Source organism: Pterocles gutturalis, unplaced genomic scaffold (assembly GCF_000699245.1).
Source record: "Pterocles gutturalis isolate BGI_N339 unplaced genomic scaffold, ASM69924v1 scaffold24851, whole genome shotgun sequence".
Taxonomy (NCBI): Eukaryota; Metazoa; Chordata; class Aves; order Pterocliformes; family Pteroclidae; genus Pterocles; species Pterocles gutturalis.
Genome location: NW_010106201.1, coordinates 75,692 through 87,142, shown reverse-complemented (window position 1 = coordinate 87,142; position 11,451 = coordinate 75,692).

Genomic DNA, 11,451 nt, shown 5'->3' with positions numbered 1-11,451 from the left:
TTCTGCCACCTGAGAATGCTGCCTACTGTTCAAACCCTATTCACCTACCCACTGCAAACATTTACATAGAAAACAGGTTTAGGGAAGCAGAGATTGACAACATTGTTCCTGATATTCTGTTTGTGGGCTGGACAGCAATTTATCTTGTCTCTGATCAAACCTACCAGATCTGAACAAAGTTTCACAACTTCAGGAGTCTTTGTGTTGCAACTTGCAACAAAAAAATGCGGCATCATGCATTACAGCTCAAGTGTGCAATGCATACAAATCTGTTCTGTAGGCTAACAGAACATCTATTATAGGATTTTTGTTGTTGTTGTTGAATTGAAGAGATGTAGCTCTAGTCTTTGAAGTTTAAGACTAGTTGTAAATTCCTTGAAGTCAGCCCTATTTCCTTTTATATTAGCATGTTAACAAGCTTTGGAAGACTGACAGACCTTACAGGAAGACACAGCTGGGTGCTCCTCTAGTCTGGGCTTAATGAAAACCAGAACATGAAGGCTGAACTCTGTGGCTTGTCTGCTGTTTACAGACTCGGCAGGAAGAATCCACTGCTCCAGTGATGAAGGCATAATGTCCTCATCAAATACTGATACTTTCTGTACTACGAAGGAAAACAGTTGGGATTAATTAAGAAAGGAAATGCCACAATATTTTAAATTACTTCTGTAGTTTAAACCTTTGTACCAGATGAAGTCCAACAATAAATAAAAAACAAAAAACCCCCCCAAAAAAACAAAAAAAAAACCCACCAAAAAAAACCCCAACCCACCCTGTGAAATACTGTGAAAGACGGGATTTTGCAAACAGGGACTGATTAAAGGGTGAGGGCCTAACTGTGAATGTGATCCAGATTCGGGCCAAGAGAGAGATGACCTTTCAACTGCTCCAGAGTGGAGAGCAACACGTTACTGTGAGCTAAGAGAAAATGTGAAGGATCCGGAAGGACAAAACATCATGCCTGCAAAATTCTAAGTCAGTAACAAAGTATTGAGGAATCCCAAAAACACATTGGGAATCAGGATTTATCAGGATGACTGTGATTTCAAAGGACGCTCAAGGGATGCCTATCCCACGGACAATGTCCTCATAGAACAACGCCCAAGGAGAAGATTTGGTACCCATCTCTAGAGAACTGAACCCACAATAAAGGAGGGCAGGCAAGGCAGCTTTGACCAGTGCTTTCATCCTCTGGTCTCGGGCAGCTCAAGCACCAGCAGTACTCGTTCACACCTCTTCACACCAAGGAAACCCCCAGCTCCTGCACTGGCTCAGCACAGCCATCAGCTGTACCTCACCTCTGCTGAGACCAGGACTGTCTCTGTCACACCTGCCTCATGCCTCCATGTCCCTATTTAATACACATGGGACTGTCACACACAAGCCTTCTGGAAGCAGTTTTATGGTCACCTTTTGCAGCACTTGGGTTGGAAGCATCCTCCCCTTCCTGGGAGCCCTGTACGCCCTTTCACACTGCATGAGCTGAGAAGTAGGTCCTTCCTCCCATTTCTGCTTGTCCAAGCCCTAATGGTTGGAAAACAAGTTTTAGAGAGCTGAGAGGGAGATCAAGCTCTGATGATGCATACCAGAGCTCTCATATCTCTGGAGAACATCTAGGAATATTGTCTCGACCCTGAATTTTAACAGCAGATTTTACTATGGCATCTATTTACATACACTTCTTTGATCTAGTGAAATATATGCTCCAACACACTTGTAGTACACGTCTAATTTCCACGTGTATAAAAGACAAATATGCATATAAATAACTGCAGGCACAACTGGCCAATTCTAGTCAATAACATACACAGTTTCTATGAGAGACGCATTTTTCCCACCTATCTATAATGCTTATGAAAGTCTAGATTCCAGTGCTTGGAAAGCAAGAACATTCACAGGTTGAATAAAAACCACTTTTGCATTACTATTTTACATCCTTTTTAACAAAATGTGTTTACCAAAAGCCCAGACAAAGCTAGTTTCCCGGAGTACAGTTTTTAAGTCCATCAGGCAGTTTTCCTTTGCTGTTACTACAGCAACATAATTGAAAATCTTAAATGTTGACAACAAAGATAACCTCTAAATACTGTCCAATCTCAACAACCATATGTTGCATTTTCATGCATGCTTAGAGCTTTTTGCTGGATGCCAAGTTTCCATGTGCACCTGGTTATGCAACCAAAATATCCAGCCAGAACGTAAATAATGCAAAGTCTGAACCTTATTTAAGCCAGATCGTTGAACACTGAAAGTGTAAGTTCGGGATCTGTTTTGATGAACACTTAAAATAAATCATTTCTTGTGCAATAAGGATAGTTCTTGTGATCCACAGCAGAAAGGAAGATCCACAGCCTGGGGAGTCATGCAAGAACTTACTTTTGCAATTTTGTGGCTTATGGACAGGAAGGTTGTATAGGAACTTGATGGCAGCCAGAGTCAGTTGTATTATTATTCCAGGTTTTCTTAAAGCTTAGTGGTAGGTGGTGGGTGGGTTTCTTTTTTTCTTTTTGAAAACTGTTTAGCTGTAACTTTTCTATAGGTGCTGTGAAGTTTCTGGACAGCCATGCCGAGTAGCTGAGATGTCATTGCTCCTCAGCCTTCTTCCTGCAATTCTAACTGCCTACACCAGCCTGAGCACACACGCTAGTGACAAATAAACCCACAGACAGCAATAGCAAAGGTGTCTTTCTTGCAAATTTCCTCTCTTTTGCTTTTGATTCAGATTCTTTTCTCCTAAAATGAAAATAGTACAAACACAATATTGCTGCTCAGGGAAAGGCAGCCAGCCTGGTGGGCATTCCTCTGGCCCTGCTGAGGAAAAACTGACGACTGACTGTCAACATTCTGAGTCTAGATCTGTTGCACACTTAAGACCATTAAGTTGCATTCACAAATAGGCAAAAACCAACAAACTCAGTGTGGGACAGAGATGGCAAGATACTACACACCAAAACCGTAAGCGCTTACTTCAAGCAACAAGAATCCCTCACTGAGTGAATGAAAACTGGTGAATCCAGCAGAAGCAATAATGCTTTCACTGCCAAGGAGATTTAAACTGATAATTTCAAAATACAAATGTAAGACATTCAGAAAGTCTGTCTGTTGTTTCATTACAGACCATAAAGCCTTTGTGTAGCTGAGTTTGCCTTAACTTTGCCAGACTAACCCAGTGCAGTTTCTGAATAGGCTTTTTATAACACAGAACATGTCAGTTAAAAAAAAAATAAATAAAAACACAAAAAAAAAATAAAATAAAAAAAAAAACACCACCAAGCCAATAATCTAGGATCAGGACAGAAGCCAAAAAAATTCAGGTTTATAAATGGAAAAAAAAAAAAAAAAAAAAGCTTTTTATGTGCCTCATACACTGTTTTCTGTCATGGGCCAGTTGGTCAGGATAACATCTGCATTAAAGATCTTTCTCTGACTTTATGAATATATACTGTACTCTTCACTTAGCTGGTGTAGCCAATCTCTAGAAGTTCATACAATGCTTCATTAGTGCTTACTCACTTGGGATAGCAGTGTTCCGTCTAATGTGAAATATTACTATGGATCTTTTTTTCTTCCACAGCCTTACTTCCCAACTACAATTGTAAGTCATCCTATTAAAAAATTTTGCAATTTCATCAACTAGGCTCAATTAGTGGAATTATTTTCCTGCTTTTATTCTTATCCTAACATTTCATGTTAAAGTTCTGCTTCTGACTCTGAGAATTCAGAAAACAGGAATTGGTCTATAAATAATATAAATAAAGTTTTGACTAATATGGATTGAATGTACTCCTCCCACATCTCCATATAACCTCCACAATGTCAAGCCCCTGAGTGATTTTGTTGATTATGTACAGCATCCTGACATGCAAACTCACAATTTAGCCTGAAGACATTTGCAATTAATTAATTAATCCCAACAGAAATTATCAAAACTCATTCACTGGGCATTGCACAGCCAGCAGCAAGCAAGAAGAGATTTTTTTTTTTAACCACGGAGGAGGAGAACTCTTCAAGCAGAAATAAAGCCTGCTGCGGAAAACAAAATGTAAATCTTAGAACAAAGCAAGCTTCCTGTTAAAGCATGGATGCACAATGAGTTGCCCAAGGGTTGCATGAGGTCCTCCAAGACCTACTTGGATGCCCATCATGCTTCCCCCTCAAGGTTTTGTGAGTTGTGTCTGACCTCTGACATGGGTAACCACCACATCTCAACTTACGCAGATGATACATCAACTTGAGAAACAAGCAGAAGAACCCTCAAAAGACCAGGGAGGTATCCTGGAAGTCTGGCATGTTTTTTCATCCTAAATGGGCAAGAATTACACGTTCCTCTTGTACGACAAATGAATAGAAATGATAATGCATTTCAGTAGTTTTTTGTTGAAAATCTATAATTTGGAGGTACCTTTAAAAATTCTACAAACCTTAACTAAATGAACAGAAGGTGTTTGCACTACATGCACTCTCCAACCCAGCTATAGAATAGCTCCAGACACTTTGATATGAGCTGGGACCGATTACAGGTGATTGCATAAGTCTGACATTTCTGCTGGATGTTACCTGCTCGAGTAATCCTTTGCTTAGAGTAAGTTGGCTGGGGAAATAAAACATCAATTAATACTGAGCTGGAGAAGGGGAAAGGAGGAAATCCCACGGAAAATACAACTAAATACAGTTGCTTACAGCCAGTGGACAATATTGGATATTAACTTCCAATCCTACATTCCACCACCTGCAAAAAGTAAGCGCTGTACATCAGCATCAGAGACAGCACCCCACTGCAGCCCTTAAGATCCCTCTTATAAAAAATAGATTAAATTGATTCCGCTCGTGCTTTCAGTCCCACAGTGGAGGGTTTCAGAAACGCATATTTGGAAGCTGCTGTGTTAAGAGATCTGAGTAAGAGTGAATACAAAAGAGTAAATTTAAGAACAACCTTACAGGCACATCGCTGATGTGTAGTGCCAGCAGCAATTCAGTGCAGTTTCTGAATAGGGGTGGCTGATAAATAAATTTCTTATAAGGTAAAACATGAAAATTAAATAAAATAATAATCTAGGATCAGGACAAAAAGACAAAATATCGACAACAACAGACTTGAAATAGGGGATATCTCAGGGCAAAATTTCAATTTAGGCAATCAAAATATTTTGTTTCAATGGAGAAAGAATGTCTTATATTTATGTTGACTGTTTTACTTTTTTAATATAAATTTTCTAAGAAAAAGCTAATCTGAAACTAAAAATGTTTCACTGTTTTTATTTTTTTTTTTTTAAATAAAGTTTCACCCAAACCCTCACCATTTCGTAAGGAAAAAAAAACAAAAAGTTGTTTGGACCATCCCAAGGTTTGGTTAAAACCATGTTTTTCTACAGAAAATTCTTTTCACAAAAGATTTCCTTTATCCAGTTTGGTTTTCTTTGTTATCTGCCAAATTCACAGCAGCATTTTTTTAATTTTTATTTTCTTCCTCTCCGATTCCCCACCCCCAATTAGAGACATTCCTATTTTTGCTCACTGGTGAGACTTCATGCACAACTCTGAGCCACCTCAAAGACCATCTGCTTTGCCGGGCCAGCCTCTCATTTCTGGACCATATTGTTCTTTCCTTCCCTAGGATGCTCCAGGGTGAATGATGCTCCTTCCTGGTCCAGTGCAATGCTAAAATTCTCCTGCTGGAATGGTATGAATGTGGCAGCCATAAATCAGGGCTTTCCAAGTAGATTTCCTATGTGCAAAATTTCTAGATATTTAGTAATTTCTCTCACCCGTGTTCCATCCATGCACTCGAGTCAAGACACATGGGGAGTGACTGTGCCAGGTCTGTGGGTTTCTGGACATCCATGTATTTGCAAAGGAACATAAATACTAATAACCTGACCCAATCCAACTCCATCTCCTTTCACATGTGTAAGAGCTATCATGATACGATCAATATTCAAGACTACTTCTACACAGGCTCTTTAAGCACACCAAATTCCACCACAGATTAAATACATAATTCATTATTTTTGTTTCACTCCCAATCATGGTTTTGAGAAGCTTCTCTTATAACTTTTACATTAACTTTCTTCTTCAGGTCTTTGCCACTTTATTGAGTTCATTAAAATAATAACTTCCTGGTTATGTGACTTGTATACTACACAGCTTTCAATTTTAAGTTAATTCCTGGTGATTAAGACTTCCTCTGCATCTCACTTAGCACTTTCCCAGTTGCCTAAATTACTTTTCAAGCAGTATGTATATAGTAGGGAATAAAGCAGTAGATGATTGGACAACTGAGTGCAGCACAAGGAATAATTTGCAGAGTTTTGTTTATACTGGATGTTGAGAACCCATTGCAAAAATTAAAGGGAGGAGGTTTAACCCCTGAGCCTGCTAGGCATTTGCACATCCACACTTCCTGCTCTGTTCGCAAACCAAACGCAAACCAGTTATTATTTACATTTCTATTTCTTCTAAATATGTTTATGGTTAGGACAGAAGAATCTAAATATGTGTAAGATTTAAAAAGTGCATGAATAGCATAAATGCGTCCACAGCAGCTTCTTAGAAAAACACATGGATAATAAAATAACACCTTCTACAAAATCCAGACCTTGGTTTGCAGGTATCCATCACAACCAGGCATCAATGAGCATTAAGCAGACTTTCACCCTGAGCAGATGACAGAGACACACTGCAGTTCCCAATGCTGATAGGAAGGTGACCTGTAAAAGACACTTTATCAAAGAAAGCTCGAGAGGGTTTTACCCTTCCAGCTCAGCTCTGAAAAGGGGAAGACCTTCCTTTGTTTTCCTCTTTTAAAATATCAGAAAGATCAACCTTCATCTTCTCCATTTTTTATAGATACCTGATGGGTGAAAAAACCTTGCCATGTTTTCCAAAACAGTGGCTAACCAGTGGTGGTGAATAAAGGATTAACCGCATACAAAAACCAGCGCGGTTCAGGGGACTGAAAATCCCCATCATTTCTCAAAGCTCCTTTTTTCCTCTATTATCATTTCACTGACCTTTGCAAGATTCTAGGTGCTTCAAAACTAAAGTGAAATTTGACTGTGTATACTATAAAACAAGCAAAACACAACCAAAAAAACCTGGCCCCCCAAAAAAAAGTCTGGTCATGCTTCATCAATGCTGGCACTACGGAGCTTCTCTGCCCGGACCCAATGCACAGCTGAGTCTATATTTTCCTAATATAGACAGATATCTATTATTCCACAGCAGGTATTTAGAGCCATATTCTTACTGGGCAAACCCCTACACAGGTGTCTATATCTGCAGTTAAATAAAGCAAAAACGAACGATGTCCCTTACAAACCTGCACATGCACCAAAGCAGCGACACCGAGCCCATGAGCACACGTGGTGAACTGAGCAACTACCTGCTTTGCGCTTAGTGCCACAGAAAATGCTTTCTCCTGGAGCCCCAAGAAAAGAAATACTAAAAGATCATTCTTTAAGTATCACAACAGTTTTCACACAGCAGCTTCTGTGAAAAGGGGCTCCAGTTACTTCATCACGTGAATGGAAGCAATCCCGCAATGAATCAATTATGTGATTTCCAAAAATTGAAACAAGAGGTGCAATTCAGGACCAAGAAAGATTGCCATTTACCTCCCCCCAATCCAGTAGCTGGAGGCTTCAAAGAGAAAGTACAGTTGAAAAGAAAGAAAAACACAGCAGAACAAATTATCCACCTAAATGATGTAAAGGGACTGGAATTTGGCCACAACTGCTAGATTTAGATTTCTTACAGAATACAGGAAAGTGTAAAATCTGGTGTGACATGTTTGGTAAACTAAAGGCACAGGACTCCCTTCCCACCCTCAAAATATCGATGTCTTCACAAAGATTGTATGAGTCAGAGGGAGCAAAGGAAGAGAGTCAGAGGTCTGCTATTCCAATTGGACATGTCTCTAATTTATTTAAGACCATAACCAATTTCGGAAAGCCACAGATAGCTACACTGGGGCATCAGGCCACCCCTGAACTTTAAGATATTCCCCTTATCTGTTGTAATCTGGTTTAAGTCCAATCACCTGTGCTTGAATAAAGTGCTTTTTAAAATGACATTCTCTTGACCAAGATGAGAAACTATTATTTCACTTAGTGTTTTTTTGGTTTTTTTTTTCTCAAGGCTAAATGCCCTGTTACTCAATGCTTTACCTCTAAGGTAAACTTAAGCAGCTTCACTTCCAGTCTTTGGTTCATCCTACATCTTTCTTCACTAGATTAGAAACATATTTCATACCTTGCCCGAGAGACACTTATACCAGGTCACCTCTCTTTTTGAAAAATTTAACAGACTGAGCCCTTTAGTTTTCACAGTAAGGCACATTCTTCACAAATACAGTAATATTTGTGAGCCTTTTGCTCTTCTCAAAAAAAAATAAATCTCATTTGCCTCTGCTCTCTTCTCTCCATACTGTGGCACAATGAAGACCCCTTCCTCGCAGGCAATGAAGTTCCCACGAAAAGCAGCCACAGTTTTAACATGGGCTCAGGTGGTGGGGCAAAGCTTTTCAGCTGCTATTTTGCACATCACTAGTGCTATGCTCCAGTACAACCAAAGTGATTGTCACATGGTGCCAATTCTTCAATTTAAATTTTCAATCATAGTTTTGTAAAATGGAGCCAAAACGATGAAGGTTGATGAGCAGTGATTAGTGCAGGTCAAAAGAGCAAGAAGTGCATGCAGGGCTCTGTGCAAGTGCTCTGCGAGTCACTACCATCCCACCTTCCTAACTGCTCCCTTCTCACGCAGGTTTCCATGTTTCCAGTACAAAGTCACAACTTCTATCTTGTGCTTCTCTCCTTTCACCTCTCCCAAGAATTCTTCTGCCCTTTCTTGAAGGCTAGTTGCCTACATGTCAGTCAAATTCAACTCAAAAACTCTGTTCAAATCTGAAGAAAGGAAAGATGAATTAATCGATTATGATAATAATTGGGCAAAGGAAGATTCAAAGAATAGCTTGTTTGTAAAATTTTTTTTCTACATTTGCAAGGCAGTGGTCAGAGCCAAGGAGAACAGTTCCTCTTTATGGGATACATCCAAGCACTGAATGGCTCTTTCCTGTGCCTTTATTTTACTAAACTTGTCACACCAGATTTTACACTTCCTTCTAAATTATGAGTAAAAAGAACCCTTTGTTTGTCAGTTTTCCACTTTGATGGATACAGATCATAATCAAACAGTGCAGCCAAGTTCCCATCTCCTGCTCACAGCAGTCTCAGCTCCTGGAGACATGGAAGTGCCCCTAAGAGGTAGCTCAGGGCACCTGGATCTCCCAAGGCTGCTGTGTATCACACCCTGCCCGGCTCTGTGCTGCTCATCTCCTTTCCCACTGCCATTGCTAAATCATCCACCAGTGCCTGGAGGAAGTGAACAGCTGAGCAGTAAATGCTGGTCACTCATCCATCTCGGCTGTACCTCTGCAAACAGAAGACACCCGGTATTGCCTACCTTCTCCTCCCCACGCTGTATTTCAGAGAGAATGTGCTATGTGAGGATACGTGCTTTTTCTTTTCTACAAAGCACCTGTTACCTGTCAGCACTGCCTATAACACACAGAGCCTTTGTTTGTATTACTTCACCCCTCTGGCACGCGCCTTCCTCATTGCAAGCTCTTTATATCGTCACGGGTAATTGTGTGTTTGCGATGGCACTATGAGGAACATTGGTCACCAGCAGCACACTCCTCTTCCTACCTCAAGGCATGGAAAGCTGGTGGGTGGTTTAAACAGCCAAGGAAGGAAATAACGCTGTGAGCGTCGCTTGCTCTAAGTTCCTGTCCTGAAGGCTTGTTCTGTTATTCACAGAGCAGCAGCAAATAAATCAGGAAAACTGAGCAATAACCTCCCACCTCAATGAGACAAATAGAGACACACGTTTTTCCCTTTTGTATAATTAGCATGCCCATTTTTATGACTGAAGAGGGACAGGTATGGGCTGAATATCCTAGACAGTTTCAGAACCAAAACAAACTCAGCATCATCACAGTGAACTGGGCATGATGAGAGAGAAAAGGACCGCAAGAGTGGGAACAGAAAAACAAGACAGCTTTAAGAGTGAGGTCCTTGATGCAGACCCAAAGCCTGCACAAGGCTTTAGACGCAGAGCACAAAAGTTATCCATTCACTGCAGAGCACAGCTGCCCCAGGAGCCTCTCCCAGGATGGTGCTTGCTCATGCAAACAGCCCTCAAGTATGTGTATCACACACCTGCGTGCACACACATGTAACTTCTAGGTGCGGAGTGGCCCAGAGCAGCGGGTGACCTGCCCAGGCAAGGCTGCAGCAGAGCAGGTCACGGCCGGGCACTCCCAGCCCCTCTGCCAGCTGCTTGTCCCAGCACAGCCCCTCCTGTGCCCAGCTTGGTGGCAGCACCCCAGCAGGGACAGCCTGCACAGGCTCCAGCACATTTCTGCACCAACGCCTGGCTCCGAGTCACCGCCCCGCTGCTCCCCAGGGCCATGGGGGCCCCCTGGGAGCAGGACAGCCACCGGGTTCCTTGGTCCTGGTGCTGTGTCTGCCCTGGGGGTGGCTTTGCAAAGAGTGGCCCTGAGCTGCAAGGAAAGAGCAATGTACCTGCAGTGCATTGGGTTGAGGGGCTCCTGCAGTCCTTGTGCCCAGGATGGGACAAGTGACACCACAGAGAAGGGGGCTGCACATGCAGGGTGGGAGGATCAGGCAAGGGGTGATCTGAGGACCAAGAGGTCTCGTCCCCTCCTGCAGCATGTCACAGCTGAGCACAGTCCCTTTGTGACAGGAATGGCAGCAAAACACAAGGCAGGCACTGCCTCCATCCCTGCGCCAAGGGGTGGTTCGGCAGCGATGCACTGTTGTGCGGGAGAACACCACCTTCACAAGCAGCATTTTTCAGTAATACTGGAGAAATCTTCTTGCTGATTTCTTTCAACTCAAGTCTCTACACACGGCAAGCAAAGCACTTTGGAAGCTATATTAGATTATGCAGGGACTATGCTAGAAATATTTTTATTTTTCGCTTCCTCTCTCTCTTTATATTTGCTCTGATGGTTTTTATTTGTTGCAATGTGGTAAAGTTTTGGTGATCTTTTGGACAGGCACACACTATGCAAGTCCTCACAAATGCAAAAGTATAAAAACAATTTACTGGAAACTACTGTATAATTACTGAAGAATATTTAAATAAATGTTATTTTACTGTGATTTCTCCCCTCAGGGAACTACAGAAAGATTCCTCAAATAACTTTCATTTGTCATTGAAAATATGTTATTCAAATAATTTTCCAAAGTATTTCTCATACTTTTTTGTTTCTGAATAGTGGCAACTTTAACACGCTAATAAATCTTAATGCAAGACAGTGTTTCCAACATAATTGTAATAGCTGCAGGCTAGATTACAGGTGTCCTTTTAGACACTTCAACTTCTTGTATTTACATCTTGCTGCATCAATTCTATGGCTATTGT